This window comes from Gossypium hirsutum, chromosome A12 (genome assembly GCF_007990345.1).
Source record: "Gossypium hirsutum isolate 1008001.06 chromosome A12, Gossypium_hirsutum_v2.1, whole genome shotgun sequence".
Taxonomy (NCBI): Eukaryota; Viridiplantae; Streptophyta; class Magnoliopsida; order Malvales; family Malvaceae; genus Gossypium; species Gossypium hirsutum.
In genome coordinates, this window is record NC_053435.1 from 10,295,035 (window position 1) to 10,313,067 (window position 18,033).

Genomic DNA, 18,033 nt, shown 5'->3' on the forward strand with positions numbered 1-18,033 from the left:
GATTCCCTCCACCAAGTTTGTGGTCATTTGACCATAACGAAAGCCCTCGTCAAAACTTTGAGTCCATTGCCACGGCTCCATAGTACCCAACCACTATCGGAAAGATGTGTTTGTTTGACCCTCCATGTCGCTCTCAAGTCGAGTCATTCTTTGGCGAAAAATGTGTGGCTCTAACTCGTACGTTGCATATGTATTAAGAAAAGATAAGTTACAACACTGCCCTAAAACATTAAAACTTATATTGAAAAGATAAGGTAATCCTTTACCCATTCTCACAACTTGTCTCTTCCAGTCTGCATTCTTATAATCTCGTTGGAAGTTAGCCGCGATGTGCCGGATGCAGTAAATGGATCTCCACGGTATACCAGAACGCCTAATGGCAGCAATTAATCCATTCCCTCTATCAGAGATGATGCAAATATTATCGTTGCTAATAACATACCTCCGTAGGTTGGTAAGGAAGAATTCTCACGATTCCATGTTCTCCTTATCAACGATGGAAAATGCTATCGGAAGCACGTTCCTGTTGCCGTCTTGAGCAATCGCAAGAAGTAGGATCTATGTATATTTTCCATATAGCCAGGTCCCATCTACTTGCACAAATGGCTTGCAGTGGGGAAATGCGCGCACACATGGATCAAACGTCCAGAACATTCGATGAAAAATTCTTTTTTCTAAGTGTAGTTGGTCATCTGGCCCGTAATAAGGTCGTGTCTGCAACTCAATGATAGTCCCTGGCACGTACTCCCTCATAGCGGCTATCCATCCCTGTAACTCATTGTACGATGCATCAAAATCTCCATACAATTGCTCCATTGCCATTTGTTTAGCTATCCATGCCTTTCGGTATGATACTCGATACTGGAATCGTGCTTGCATTTCGGCAATCAGTACTGAAACTTTAATTGTAGGCATGTCTTTCACTATTGGCATGATGCACGTACAGATAGTTTTGGAATCAAGTTTTCGATGATCTTCTGTCATACGTGTTGAAGTGCATGTGTGAGGCCCAACAAATTTTCGTATCTCCCACATCTGCGACTTCTGGATAAATACAGCTCGTATCCGCCAATTGCAGCCTTCCGTCGACCTCCAACACTCTCCAATGTATAATGTCGGTTTAGATGTTATAACTTTATAGTCTACTGATATATTCATGCTATACCGCTTAATGGCAAAAACACATTCTTCCTTACTTTTGAATCTTTGGCCTACGAACAACTCCTCAGAATCAGAATATACAGCTATCCGGTGAGCAGGTAGTATTTTAGGGTACTCCGGAAACTCAGCTGCGTGCGCCGCATCGGGGTCTATCCGAGACATGTGTACCCCAGGATTATTGTTTATCGCAATACGACGAATTTGGTTCCCGACTGAAGACGCGTTAACGTTTCTATCATCATTAACGCCTTCGCCGTCAATATCATCCGGGACCTCGTCTACGTCGGGATCACTCTCACTATCGACTTCATGATCAGAAGGATCACTACTATGTTATACATCATCACCAACCACATCAGTCTCGGGTGCAGCATTAAGATCAATGTCGATCCCGTGTATAGTTGATTGGCTATCAACGTACGATATCGGAACCACTATACACGGCTCTTGAGCTCTATCTTCTTCACCTAATGAAGTGGGATCTTCAGTTGCCTCTATACCAGCTAACTCAGCAAATAACTGAATCGGTGCATTTTGGTTGCTTCGAGTCCCACAATAAAGAGCGACCATTGTCTCCACGTCTTCATCGTCCACGACTTCTATTTCGGTGAATTTTATGGGATCCATCGAAACTAGAAACTTGTAGAAAAGTTTCGACATCCTTCTCCCACAACGTTTATAAAAACCCAGCAAAAGAGAGAGACCAAAATGGTAAGCTCAAAAGCTTGATATTTCATATTCTTTAGCGTTTAGTTATAGTTTTTGTGGTTGGAAAAGAACGGAAATAAAAGGAAGTGAAACCAAAACTCTTAAAATATTTTTCCCAATATCAAATATATTAGGCCACCGATTCATAATAATTTATTTCTTCTTTGCTTTCCTTAATCAAATATTTTTTATTATACAAGGATCAAATTTGTGACATTTATCACAAATTTTAAACAAAATAAAGTTAATTTCTAATGGAAATGAACTCAAGTTTTGCAAAAATGAAATTTTATTTTTAATATTAACAAAAAATAGTAAAAATGACTTTTAATTAAAACTAGGATATTTAAATTTAAATTGGAAAATATAAACAAATTATGAATGGAAAAATGACTGCGTTTTGGTAAATGTTGAGTTTACTAACAAGTAAAAAGGACAAACGCATGGATGAAATTGGGAGGGGAGGCAGCATTGGGCAAAAGTCAAATTTGGGGGGTTGAGCGAACAGTTTCACAAGGACTTTGGAAGAGGTAGGGCCACATCTAGAGGTGTGCATGGGCCAGGCCGGGCCCATAAAAAAATTTAGACCATTTTTAAGGCTCGGGCCCGGCCCTGCACGAAATATGGGCTTAGAATTTTGTTCAAGCCCGGCCCGAGAAAAAAAATGATAGGCCCGAGCCCGGCCTGGCCTGGCCCGGCCATATTAATTTTTTTTGCTTTTTTTTTATTAAATAAAATTTTTAAAATATAATAAATCAAATGCATTTAAAACATAAAAACAAATATTAAAACAAAAAAATAAAAAATGGGACTAAAATAATTCTTAAAATAATACATAAATTAAAAATATAATAAAAAGTAATTATATTAAAATTAAAAAATTAAAACAAATTAGAACTAAATTAAGAACTAAATTATATTAATAACAAAAATTTTACAATATCAAAATAACATTAAAAACAACAAAAATAAGTAAAGTAAAAAAAACTAAAGTTACTTAAAATTTAAAATAAAAAAATTTTAAAAAAATTTAATATTAAAATCGGGCTGGGCCCGGGCCAAAAAAATCTTGCCTAAGGCCCGGCTTGTTTTCTAAACGGGCCTCGTTTTTTACCCAAGCCCATTTTTCGGGCCTATATTTTTACCCAAATCCTCCCATTTTTCAGGCAGGCCTTCGGGCCGGGCCGCCCGGCCCATGCACACCTCTAGCCACATCTCTCTCTCTCTCTCTCTCTCTCTCTCTCTCTCTCTCTTTTAAGATAAGACTTAATAATGATAAATTAATTATAGGGTAAATTACACCAACATTTATTTAATTTTGGAGTAACTGATAAAACAGTTATTCAGGTTTTAATTCAGTCACTCAACTTTCGAAAAATAACAAAATAACCACTAATGTTATTGAAAAGTGAAAAATCAATCACTCATTAATATTTTTTGTTACAAATATAACGAGATAGGTGACGTGGCCAGTTAACTTCCTATGTTGGACAAGGCAAAGTTAGTGGCTATTTTTTCTTCCTTCTTTTTTTGTTTTTTAATAAATGGTCTAACATTTTTTACTTTTTACGTAAATGACCAATATGTTTATACTTCCTTTTCTCTATCCCAAGAATCTTGTCGTTGATGCCTCTGCCACAACCATCTTTGGCGTTACCATAGTTGACCTCCAAACCACCACCACCACCACCTTATCTCAACCATCAAATCACCCATTCAATAATCAACAATCTAGATCAAAATATGTTTGGAAAGCACCTAAGAAGAGCTCACCTTGTTCAAGTCTTGAAGAAAAAATGGTTATTGCTAGATAAAAGAATAATTGAGGAATAGGAGGTGAATGAGAAATTCAACTGGGTTGAACTTGCTGAAAGGAAACTTAAGATTGAGTAGGTTGTTGATATCAAGAGATTCGTGCGAAGTAGCTAAGGAAGAGTTGTTGGCATCGTGGAATCGATCAAGATAGAAAGAGTTAGAGGAAGTGTAAAGGAATGTTAGGAGAAGGGATTGTTTGGAAGAATCCGAAAGCAAATCTATTGCTGGAAAATTTGAGAAAATAAAAAACATGTCGAAAATTTACCCATCTATTTGAGAACAAAAAACATGTTGAAAATTTGAGAAATAAAATACCCCATCTACCATCTCCACTATCATTTATAGATGAAAATTTGGCCACTACTTCTCCTTTATAGATGAAATCAAAATTTGAGAAACCCGAATGAGATTTTGGATTGATGGATTCTAGGGATTTGAAAGTGGGTTTAATTAGCTTTGGAGGTAATGGTGATACACCATTGGTGATGAGTAGAGCTTTGGAAATTTTCTCTTCTTCTTCTCTTCCTCCTTTTTTTTTCTTTTTTCTTTTATTGCTTAGCCCAGCTAAGGTTTTAAATTGGGGCCATCTACACAGTAGGATGCCATGTCACTTTTTCGTTACGTCTGTAATAGAAAATGGTTAAAAGGACTGTTTTATTATTTTTCGAAAGTCGAGTGACTGTTTTGTCAGCTACCCTAAAGTTGAGTGACTGTTGGTAAAATTTACCCTTAATTATATTAGAGATGATTTAAATTTTAAATTACGGGAAATATTTGGTAACATAATAAAATATTAAAATAATATGTCAATTTTTAAGATTGTTTATGAAATAAAAAAGTACACTATTAATGTATTAAATAGACCTGATCATAGGCTAGGCCTATGCTCGTTTTCTAGGCCTGAGCTCAATTCGACACGAAAATAGGCCTAAAATTCTGCTCAAGCCTAGCCTATATTAAAAATACTAAACTTGAGCTTGGCCCGGCCCGCCTGTATTAAATTTATTAGATTATTTTTTATATATAAACAAATTTTAAAAATATAATATATTAAATTTTAAAAATATAATATATTAAATACACTAAAAATATTAAAATAAATATTTCCCAACAAATTGAAAATATATTTAAAAAATCTTTATTCTTAAATGATACTAAAATAGTTACAATTTAACAAGTAAATATTTATAAAATAATAATAAAATTAATAATAAAACAAAAATTATATAATATTCAAATAATAATATTAAAATAATAACAATATAATATAATAGCAAAATAAAAATAAAACACAAAGTTTAAGTTAATTCAGATTAGACCAAGTGGGGTCTAACCACGAATCCATTTTCCGTTTGGTTTCCTTCCCTATCTATCTTCATTTTCCGTCTCATCACGAATTCCCTTTTTCGGTCATTCATTAAAAAAAAAAAAGAACAAAAATTGGTTGTAAAGTTGAACATCTACAATGCATGGCCTCGTCTTAGGAAGGCAGTCCATCTACGCTAACAGTATCAATAACAGGCACGTTTCATTTCTTCTCCCTGCACGTTTCCACCACCAACTCAATAAAATATTCATCCCAATTTTTTTACTTTTATTTTCTAAAAACTCATTCTTTTCAAAAAGATTAGATAAAGAATCATATGTGTAATAATTTAAAATAAAGAGTCAAATTAATTAAATTCTGAACCTGTTGAATTGATGATGAAATCAATTTTCTCTATTTTTTAATATTTTAATAATTTATCTAATTAAATTGAATGAACTGATTAAATTAATAATTTAATCGATTTAATTATTAATTTAATTTTAAAAACTTTAAAAAAGCGCAACTAACAATTCAATAATTCATTACATGAAAACCCGAGTATTCAAAATAAGTTTAGACCCTAATGAAATTAACGTTAGTTTTAATATTTAGTTTTAAACAATAAAAAATAAATATTAACTACAGTAATATGCATTCCGTTATATATAAGTTTTTCTTTTGTTCATTATATTAAAAAGTAATTACACTTGGATCATCAATATTTTGAGATTTTTTTTGTCACCCAGATGGTGTAACTTTTTATTATTAGTATAATAATAAATTTAATCTTTCATTTTTTTATAATTTTTATCAGACCCTAATTTCATATAAAACTATAAAAAAACAATATTCTTTTTAAAAAATAAATATAAAAATATAGTAGAAATTCCAAACCTTTGTGATAAAAGGTAGATTAATTTTACTTGCGGCTTGATACGTCGATAAATAACCAACTTCCAAATATAAACTAATTTTCTTTTGAAAACATCTGGCATCTAAAATTCTTTGAGGTTACGAACTAATATTTCCTAAGGCTGTGATTGGAAAGAGCCACTCGTTTTTTTCTCAAAACCCCAACATACAACTTTAGTTTTGGGGGAATTTCTCACTTAAATTCAAAATTAGCCCTTAAATTATATCACTTTTTCACTTAAGTATCTAAAGATTTTTTTGAATTACTGGAGAGCATTTTGAATTGAAAATAAAAATTATTTTTCTTCAATTTTCGTTAAGAATATGAAAAGCCTTGGATATGGCTATGGAAGTGGAATGCATTTCAAGCATTTTTTTTCTAACATTTTGGGTTTTTCTTATTGTTTTGGGGCATTTTTCACCCTTTCATGAATTGGGGTTTTCTTTAATTCTATTTTGGATATTGTATTAGAAATTGTTACTCTAAAAGTTCTTATTTTGTTTATGCATAGGTAACTTAAAACGTAGAAATTGAATCATATCAACAATCATCAAGAGGTTTGTTGGACAATCTTGAATTGGGATCAGATTTTGACAGTAGTGCCATTGCCACCACCATAAGAATCACCAACTTTAACATTCGTTACCTATCCTATGAGTCGATACAGATAGGTGATATTACCGGAACACAGTTACAATTTAAAAATCAAGCATAATACAACTTGAAATAAATAATTAAAATCCATAAATTGATATTAATGTGAATGATAAGTATTGAAAATGTTTTAAATTCATTTTGAATCGTTACAAAGGTGTTAGGAGGGGTTTGAGGCATAAAACGAGCTTTCGGGGCCTAAAATGATCATAATAGTATTTTTATTTGAACAAGGGAGGATGCATTGATGTTGTTGGGATCAAGTGTCTTTAGTGTAGTTTTTTCGCCATTAATGCTTTCAGTTTTTTGAATAGATTAATTAATAAAATTTCATAGTTAAAATTATTATATTTTGTTTATTTATTCTCAATGATTTTTGCATGAAAAGAAAAATATATAAACAAATATTAGCTCATTGATTACCTAATGTTTAACTAATATTAAGTTGGATCATGTGGTCTGATCGTGATGCAAGAAGTTAACTTGTAACACCCCAACAATTTTCCAATTAATTGTACAATACGAATTAAAGGATTTTTGTGAACAGTTTAGGGTAAGAATTTTTGGGTTACTTGAATTTAGTGGGAATTGAGCATTATTAGAGTCATGAATTAGTTTAGAAAAGTGTTTTTGAATTTTTTTTAATTTCATTGGGTAAGATTTTAATGTGAGGGGCAAAAAAATAATTTTACTTGTAAGGATATTTTTGACATTTCAACTATAAATATATTAGAATTGAGAAATTATAAGTGTTTGTGGTGATGAAATTAGTTTTCGAACCATTAAAACCTTATTTTTATACCATGATTTTATAATCGCCGTACAAATTAAAAAAGGGTTGACCTTTTGATGAATCTTGTATTTTAAAATGTTAAAAAAATAAAAAGGGGATTAAAAACTCCATTTCTTCTCAAGTTGGCCGACCTCCATTGTTCTATTAGAGAACTCTCATTTTTCTAATTTCATCATTGTCTTAAAATTTCTAACCATTTTCCTCTACTTCTTGAAAACCACCCTATAAAAATCGATTCAAGCCTTCCTCTCCATCTTCTTCATCACCACCAACATAGGATTTTAGTTGATTAGTGAGAGAAAGCTTGTGTAGAATAAAAAAGTGTTGGACCAGGTAAGAGTTTTTGTGTCTCGCCATCATATCATGTTTAGTTTTCATTTTCATTATATGATTTATGGTTAAACCATTAGAGTAGACATTAATGATTTGTATTCATGAGCATGTTTTAGTGTTGTCATTGAAGAGAGGAAGCTTTATAAGAGAGCTTCTAACAAATGGAAAGAAATTATTGAAGAGCGAAAAGGAAGTTGGAAGCCTCCCCTTATTTTGTTGTATTTTGAGTAAGTTCTCACGGAAACCTAAATTTTTCTTAAGATCATTGTTATTGAAATGTGTTATTAATTGAATGAATTACATGAACATGAAGACTACAGGTATTGAGAAAATGTTATTAACCTTAATAGAGGATAAAATAAGATTTTAATAGCTTGTGACTAATATTCAAATTAACCTAATGAAATTTCATTTAGGTGAGTTAAGAGTAAGTTAAGTTGAAATGTTATAGATTTCATTGTATTTTGAAAGTACTTTACAAAAATGTTTTTATGAAATCTTGTTCTTTAATGTGATTGATTTTTTGATGTTAAGCATCAAATGGATGATTATCTGGCATATATATATACCCTGGATAGAGTTTTGAGACCATTTCGTCTAAAATATGAATGTGTTTTGAGATATTATACCGATTGCTCATAAGAATTATTTTACATGTCTATGTGAGATATGGTTATGAAAATGCAATTGTGTTAATAATGGAAGTGTAAATTGCTATTAATAATATGTTTCCCTTGTAACTTAGTAAAATAGCGCAGGACACATATGACATGCCATAGGGAGTTAGTCATGCACATTTGATTTGCTGCAATGAATTGCAACGAATTAAACTACTTTCTATACTTAATGAGCTCGTAGGAAAGCAATTTAGTTATGTTTTCGTTTAGTTTTCACTTTTAGCCTTTAGGAAATAAATTGAGCACTTTAAGTGATTTATATGACCTTGCGAGCCAATGAAGGCCTAAAGGTAGAGTAATATGTTTGGTGAGTATGCAGGACATTATTCGAAGGCACAAAGACAGCGGACTGCTAGCGATGTTGCAACATAGAACTTGGATGTTGCAACACAGTAAACAGAGTATCAAAATAGTAGTCTGCTATTGGTGTCATGACATAGCCATAGGGTGTCACGACACAATCTTGAAGCCACGCCCTAAGGAGTAAACTGCTATTAGTGTCGTGAAACTGACGTGATGAGGTCACTTAATGGGCCAAGGGTGTTTCTGTCCGTACAATGAACTTTAACGCAAAATGGTCAGCCGAATTAGGTTAAGGATCAATGGCCAAACCTAGGCCTATAACTAGAATTGCTCTAAAAAATTTATGAATGACTTTTTACTTAGTTTTAATTTTCCTTTCAATTTTAATTTAGATTTCTTTTCAATTGTAGTTTTTATTTCCATTTTCTATCTCGTTCGTCAAGGGAATTAGATTGTAGATCGATCGACTCTTCATGGATTACTGTTCGCGCTATTATAATTATATGAGGATTTTTCTTATCTTTATTCTTGATTTGTTTTTAATGTTTATATTTTCAATCAATTATATTTGTTGTGCGGAAACGTGTACAAGAGTAAAATTATTGTACTAAAAAATCACATTAAGTTCAATCCCCAGGAAAGAGAGGTGGATCACAAGGATCGCTTAAGTACCAAGTCTTTCCTAGCCAGAATGTCCCTCTATCGTAATTTAATAGAACAATAAATTACTACAATCACACTCACAAAATATGCAAAATAGTACAATAAAGAACACTAGAATTTTAACGAGGTTCAGTAAATTTTGCCTACGTCCTCGAGCACTACCAAATATATTTCACTCCAAAATACAAGTGAAGATTTACAAAGAAAGAGAAAAATGCCTTAAGTAGAGAATGAAAAATGTGGGTTGATGAAAAAATGAGAAATGTTAGGTCTATTTATAGTGGAGGTTCAAGGATCAACTAGCAAAGTCACTATACAATTAGGGACCAAAATTTGCAATTATCTCATGCCAAATCTCAATTCCACTCTTGGTGCCTTAAATCTCAAATTTCTAATGCCAATATTTTGATACCCATATCTTTGTCTTTCCAAAGTATGGATGGTTGCCAAAAATCTCCACCTTGAAGATTTGATTAGGATAATCTTATCTTCACTCAATTCTTCCTGCCTTTGTTAATAATACTTGATAATGCCTTCTTCAACTGTTAAACTTGCAAGATATTGATCAAGTTCAAACAATGTTCGAACTTGGTTGTTGTTACCACCTTGGTCATCATATCTACGGGATTATCTGCCGTCTTAATCTTCTGAAGATGAATTTTCCCCTCATCAATAATTTCCCGCACAAAATGGAATAATACGTTGATATGCTTTGTATGTGCATGATAGACTTGATTCTTTGCTAAATGAATAGCACTTTGACTATCACAATACACATTAATATGCTCCTGAACCAATCCCAAGGTTTTAACCATACCTTGTAACCAAATAGCTTCCTTTACAGCCTCTGTTACAGCCATGTATTCGGCTTCTATGGTTGATAACGCAACTATAGATTGCAGTGTAGACTTCCAACTTATTGGTCCTCCAGTAAGTGTAAATACATAACCGGTGGTTGATCTTCATTTATTCAAATCACCGGTATAGTTAGAATCAACGTGCTTAATAACACCTTTACCAAGTGTAGTATCCTACTTGAACAGTAATCCAACATCCATGGTCTTTTGAATATACCGTAGAATCTATTTCACAGCTTGCCAATGTCCTTTTCCAGGATTATGCATATACCTACTTACTATACTAACTGCCTGTGAAATGTCGGGTCTTGTACACACTATTGCATACATCAAGCTACCTATTGCATTAGAATATGGAACTTGTAACATGTATTCTTGTTCTGTATTCATTGAAGGAGATAGTTATGCAGAAAGCTTGAAATGAGAAGCCAACAGGGTACTTACAAGTTTTGTCTGTTCATTCATGCCAAACTGCTGTAGTATTTTCTTCAAATATTGCTTCTGAGACAAGCTAACTCTGCCATGAGCTCTATTTCTACATATTCCATGCCAAGAAACTTCTTAGCTTCACTTAGATCTTTCATCTCAAACTCAAGGTTGAGTTGAGTCTTCAATCTCTCAATTTCAACTTTACTCTTAGATGCTATCAACATATCGTCAACATATAAGAGCAAGTATATGAAAATTTCTTCTTTTAGCTTCTGAAAATACACACAATTATCAAATTTTCTTCTTATGTACGTTTGCCCTTTAATGAACTGATCAAATCGCTTGTACCATTGCCTCGGAGATTATTTCAATCCATAAAGTGACTTTGTCAGTTTGCAAACCCAATTTTCTTTATCAACAACCTTGAATCCATTTGGCTGAGTCATATAGATTTCCTCTTCCAAATCACTGTGTAAAAATGCAGTTTTCACATCGAGCTGAACTAGTTCAAGATCATATTGTGCAACCAAGGCTAGCAAAATCAGAATTGAGGAATGCTTCACAACTGGAGAAAACACTTCATTGTTAGTCTATTCATTCTTTATGAGCGTAACCGTTTGCTACCAATCTAGCCTTGTAACAAGTTTCATTTTTACCAGAAAATCCTTCATTCTTTGCATATACCCATTTGCATCCAATTGCCTTCTTTCGTTTGGGCAGTGTCACTAACTCCCAAGTCCTATTTTTATGAAGAGACTGCATTTCTTCATCCGTAGCTTGCTTCCACTTTACACCATCAGGGTTACTTCTTGCTTTTGTGTCAGTAGAAGGAACATCATCATCTGTAATTGGAAGTGCATAGGCTACCATATCTTTAAAGAAAGTAGGCATACGAATCTCTCTTCTTGGCATTCTATAAGCAATTGAATCTTATTGCTATAGAAGTTCTTGGGTCGAAACTTCTTCATCATTTGTTCCTTCAATATTAGCTGGATCCTTGTTAACCTTTTCAAGCTCCACCTGCTGCAAATTACTACTGGTTTTGTCATCTTTTTGTAAATCCTTATTCTTCATCATGGTTGATTCATCAAAAGTCACATCTCTATTGAAAACAATCTTCCTTGTATTAGGACACTAGAGACGATATCCTTTTACTCCACCAGTTATACCCAAGAATAATGCTTTCTTTGCTCTTGGGTCTAACTTAGATTCTTTTACATGATAATATGCAGTGGACCAAAAACATGTAAAGAATCATAATCAGTAGCAGATTTACCAGTCCACATCTCCATAAGAGTTTTTTCATTTATTGCAGCTGATTGCAAATGATTAATTAGATGGCATGCATATGTAACTGCCTCAGCCCAAAATTCCTTGCCCAATCCAGCATTGGACAACATACATCGAGCTTTCTCCAGTTTAGTCCAATTGACACATTCTGCCACCCCATTCTGCTGTGGTGTATCCCGAACAGTGAAGTGTCGCACAATGCCCCCATCTTGACATCCTTGTAGAAATGGATCATTCTTGTACTCCATACCATTATCTGATCGAAGTCGTTTGACTTTTCGACCAGTCTGAGTCTCCACCATCTTCTTCCATTTTAAAAATGCATCCAAAACTTCACTTTTTCTTTTCATTAGATACACCTATACTTTTCTTGAATAATCATCAACAAAAGTAACAAAATAGTGCATACCACTCAAAGAAGCCACTTTGGTAGGTCCCTACACATCACTGTAAACGTAGTCTAGAATTGTTTTTATATTGTGAATTGCTAAACCAAATTTTACCCTCGTCTGCTTGCCCAGAACATAATGTTCACAGAATTCCAATTTGCAAGAATTTGCACCTTTAAAAAAGCCTTGCTTCACCAAATTCTGCAAAGCTTTTTCACTAGCATGTCCCAATCAGATATGCCATAACCTGGTAGCCTCTGAATCTACATCTTTTGCAGAAACCGTTGATGTTGATCCAATAACTGTACTTCCATTTAAATAGTACAGGTTATTCCTTCTTGTACCTTTCATCACCGTCAATACCCTAGCTACTACCTTTAGTAATCCATCTCTCAAAGTGATTGTGAGCCCTTTAGATTCTAGGACCCCTAATAAAATGAGATTTTTCTTCAAGCTAGGTATGTAGCGAACATCTATCAAGACTTAGATTGAGCCGTCGTGATTCTTCAATTAGATTGTACCTACTCCCATTGTCTTACAAGTGCTGTCATTGCCCATAAAAACAACTCCACATTCTAGTTCTTTAAGACTAGAAAACCAGTCCTTATTAGGACACATATGGTAAGTACATCCTAAATCCAAGATCCACTCATCTGTCTAACATGTCATTGCCATGCCAACCAAGCTAAAGTCTGACTCCTCATCATGCTCCGCTATACATGCATCAGAAATAGCCTAGCCCTTTTGTAACTTAGGACAATTCTTTTTCCAATGCCCTTGGACATTCATCTTTGGCAGGTCTTCCTTTGAACTTTCCCCTTCTACCAGGTTCATTGCTGTGTGAACGACCTCTTACTGTTAAGACTTCTACAGTTGTATCACTGTGATCCTTTTTATCTTTCTTTCGAATCTCAGATCTATACAACACATTACATACTGCATCAAATGTGATTGTATCCTTCCCATGAAGCAATGTGGTGGTAAGATGATCATATTCATCGGGAAGAGAATTCAACAACAATAATGCCTTGTCTTCATCTTCAAATTTCTCATCCAAATTTAGCAAGTCTGCTAAAATTTTATTGAATGAGTTCACATGGTCATTCATCGACATACCAGGTGCATACGTGAATCGATAAAGTTTCTTTTTCATAGAAAGCCTATTTTTAAGACTTCTCGTTAGAAACTTTTCTTCTAGTGTATCCCACAACTTTTTCGTTGATGTCACCCTCATGACAGGGTACTTCTGCTTTTTGGCCAAACATAAGCGAATTGTACCACTCCTTGTCATCCACTTGTCAAGTTTTTCTTCAAGGGCTATATCCAGCTCTTACTGATATAAGACATCCAGGATATCACATTGCCACATATCAAAATTATTGGTACTATCAAATTTCTCTACTTCAAATTTTGCATTGGTCACAGTAGTCTTTGCTGATGACGATGCCTTTGCCGATGACGATGCCTTTGCCATTTTTCTCCTTAATCCCAACTACTATATATGTGAACAGTACTGTCAATATGAATAGTACCGTTGATGAACAATACCATATACCCAAATAGTATAAAAAACGATCGTATTTCTCAAGTACGAATCTAGCTCGGATACCAATTATTGTGCGAAAGCGTGTAAAAGAGTAAAATTATTGTACTAAAATATCACACTAAGTTCAATTCCCAGGAAAGGGAGGTGGATCACAAGGATCGCTTAAGTACCAGGTCTTTCCTAGCCAGAATATCTTTCTATCGTAACTTAATAGCACAATAAATCACTACAATCACACTCACAAAATATGCAAAATAATACAATAAAGAACATTAAAATTTTAACGAGGTTCAGCAAATTTTTCCTGCGTCCTTGGGCACTACCAATTATATTTCACTCCAAAATACAAGTGAAGATTTACAAAGAGAGAGAAAAATGTCGTAAGTAGAGAATGAAAAATGTGGGTTAATGAAAAAATAAGAAATGGTTAGGCCTATTCAGAGTGGAGGTTCAGGGATCAACTAGCAAAGTCACTATACAATTAGGGACCAAAATTTGCAATTATCTCATGCCAAATCTCAATCCCACTCTTGGTGCCTTAAATATCAGATTTCTAGTACCAGCATTTTGATACCCATATCTTTGTCTTTCCAAAGTATGGATGATTGCCAATAATATTACTTGTGTTAAATCCACGGGAAATAATCTGGTAAGAGAGATTAACTAGTGGATGTGGGATTAATTAACATCTATGTAAGGTTTCTTAGCAGATCAGCTAGTTGGGATAGGAAGAACTTAAAACCTTAGGCTTGACGACCCTAGGAAGTAATATAGGTGGGAATGAACTTGAAATCGATATTGCCTATCCATGAAAACCTTACCCCAATCTAGTCTGAACTCTGACATTGAGAGACAAGTAGTTCTTCTAGCTCATTAGGTTAGTGGAATGCCAATAGGCCCTGCTAGGTTAATGACTAGTTCATTGAATAGAACTTGCTAGGTTAATGACTAGTTGATTGAATAGGCCCTGATAGGTTAGTAGTTCTTGCTGACTCATTAGGTTAGATGCGAGTACCGGAGGATAAAAAAGACATCGATACCTGCATGTGAGCATTGTGGCATGACTAATTTCGAGGTTTATTGGAAAGTCATGGGAGCTTGTTTTGGATATGGGTCCAATGACCACTTATTGAGGGATTATTTTAGAAGGGCTGAGGATATTGTGTTTCAATTTATGGGATTTACTCCTATAGCTCAGAGGGGTCAGAATTTTGGAGTTAGTTGTAACACCTCTATACCTGACCCGATTGCCGAGTCAATATACTAGAATGCTACATTTGTTGTCGAAGCAACAACAATTAATTTTGGTTCATTTCATTATTTCATTCAAGTTAATAAGATCATTATACATTTACAACAAGATTTGAACAAAAATTTGGTTATATACGAGCTTATGATAGCACTTTTAGTGGTCTAAGTTTGAACAGGGACTAAAATGTGAAGTTTTCAAAGTTTCAAGCTGACGTCGCAACGTTGGGGGTTCCTCGTCGCAACGTCACTCTCTAAATTGCCTTTATCACACTGTCATAGGTCATTGACTTGACGTCCATTCTGTTTTTGCTTTGTTTCCATTTCTTCAACTTAAATTATCTAAGGCATACTTAATTTCCACATATATTCTATAATTACTTGCCAAAAACACATTTACATAATGTAGGAAGTCCATTTGTTTTCTATTTACTAGATAAGCACTCACCTAGGTACATGCCATTTACTTAAAAACAAAATAGAGAGGTAATTTACTCTTTTCCCGGCTCTGATGATGTAATGAGATGTGAGGCTACTAATCCTCGATAATCTTTTACTTCTAGCTTTTACCTACACGTTTAAAACATGTGCTTCACTAATAAAAGCTTAGTAAGTACAACAAGAATTAAACTTACATTCTATTTACATAGGAAAACATAACTCAATGTCATTATTATAAATAAGTTCAAGACATGTTAATATTAATAACACTAAATTATCACTCAATAAACGTATAATTTCATCTATCACTATTCTTTATCAATTTACAATCTTGTCACATTTCAATAAATTTTGTCCACAACTTCATCCAAAACAACACAAAATTGAGGGATAGCTGAAATCCTTAACAGTCATTCCTTTTCTTAAATCTGGGAACATAGAAATGTTAGGAAGCTTACTAGCTTGGGAAATTGTTAGTTACTTATGCACAAACTTTAGCTACTTTCTTCCATGCAGATCACTCTTTAATCTTTCTTTCTTTCAATCCAGACTAGTGAAGAAGATGAAGAAATAATAGAAAAATGAGAGAACTACACCAGAGAATAACATCTCTCTCTTATTTACTACTCACGCACTTCATCGATCTCAATTTCAACAGCCAAGTGTGCAAATCTATAATCATCATGTCTCCCACTAAGAAACTCTCTAGTCAAATGTAATGGAACTAATGTTGAATTCCAACCATTCTACAACCAGTCCATTTTTACTTATTTCCACTAGAACCTGTTCAAATTGTAAGTTTTTCAATTTAGTACCTACAATCACCATTCCATCTTAATTTTTGCATTTCAGGGTGTGATAGTATCTGCATGATTAGATAACTAGCATTATCTAGGCAAAGTGGAACACAACCTTACAAAGGTTTTCTAAATGCCTAGTGTGGATTACTGTTAGAGGCTGGACGTTTGGATGACTATTGATTTTTGACAACTGAGCCTGGTATTCGTGTAAAAAAGAAGAAAGAATTAAATAATGATAACGAAAATCCTTGTTTGAGTTATTAGTTCTTCTATTATATTTTGTGTGTGATGACGTGATAAAATCGTTTAAACTAATCCTTGGTGGAATCTGATGCATTGTATGTTTTTGTTTTCCTATGCATTTACTTTTATACTTATTTCGATTTATTTTTTAGGCTATAATCAGATTCCAACACTTATAAGCTTAGCCACTCTTCTTACGCTTATATCTTTAGCTTTCTTATCGGAAGCAAACTTTATTCCTAACTTTTATGGTAGTGATTTTAGCATTTTCTGAACATGTTCTTTCTTTAGAATACATCTCACCCAAAGCTAGCATATTTTAGAATGTAAATCAAAGATAGATTCATATTTAGATTCAAATATGTGTGAAGATTCATATTTAAATTCAAATATGTGTGAAGTTTCAAATCCAGTGGTGAACATCTAGAGCTTTCACACCTTCACCTTTCAAGTTCCTTCATATGCGATCTCTAAGATATTCTTAGCTTCTCTTAATGATGCATATAATTAAATGCTTCATAATTTTTAAGGATACGCTTCATTGAATTGTAATTTATTGCCTTGCCTTCTTCAATGGACCATGTAACTTCGGGCTTAGGAGTCTTCTTAGTTGTTTGGGATGGTTCTCATCCTATTAGAACAATCATCAATAGATTTGATAAAGGCCTTCATTCTAGCTTTCAATAGAAGTAGTTTATCTAGCAATAAATAGTGAATGAGTGTTTTATCCTCCTTTCACGTCTTTCATGTGAGCTTGCCAAACACAAGATTCCATCCAATATGTTAAGTGTCTGCTTTAATACCATTTGAGTGTATGGCACAATCGTAAAAAATTAAAAGACACATTAATTGTTTACACAATTCAGACTTAACCTATATCTATAAAGCCTTGCTTAAGAATCAATCCACTAAAAATCCATACAATAAAATGCACTTAATAAGCCTAAAACTTTTCACTCAAGTTAGAATCTCATATTTGTACATCTTAATTTGATTTTCACACTTTACCATTACCTAGTAAGTATTTTTCTAATAAATAATATAAATAGATAAACTCTTCACAAGCAAATCTATCAATAAACAAATATTTCACCCTAAACTTACTCTATTCAATTTTCCACATTTGTCAAGCCATTCTATGTTTAAGATCAACGTGTCTGGGTAAACTTTATCCTTATCTTTAATTTCAAAATTGCAGCTCACTCACATACAAAAGGCTACTCTATTCTCCATATCTTGATTTCTAAAGAATGCCCAAGATTTTAAATATCAAGGACTCTTCTTTAACCTTTGGTCTTTGAGTAATACACACCTCTTATGTCAATCTTTGAAAGGTCTTCACACATTTCTGTACCTAATTCTATTTTACAAGATAGAATAATGTTAAATACAAGCATAAAAAACTGCCAATTAAAACTTCATGTTGTGCTAGACAGATGTGGTTGTTTATGTTAGTACAAG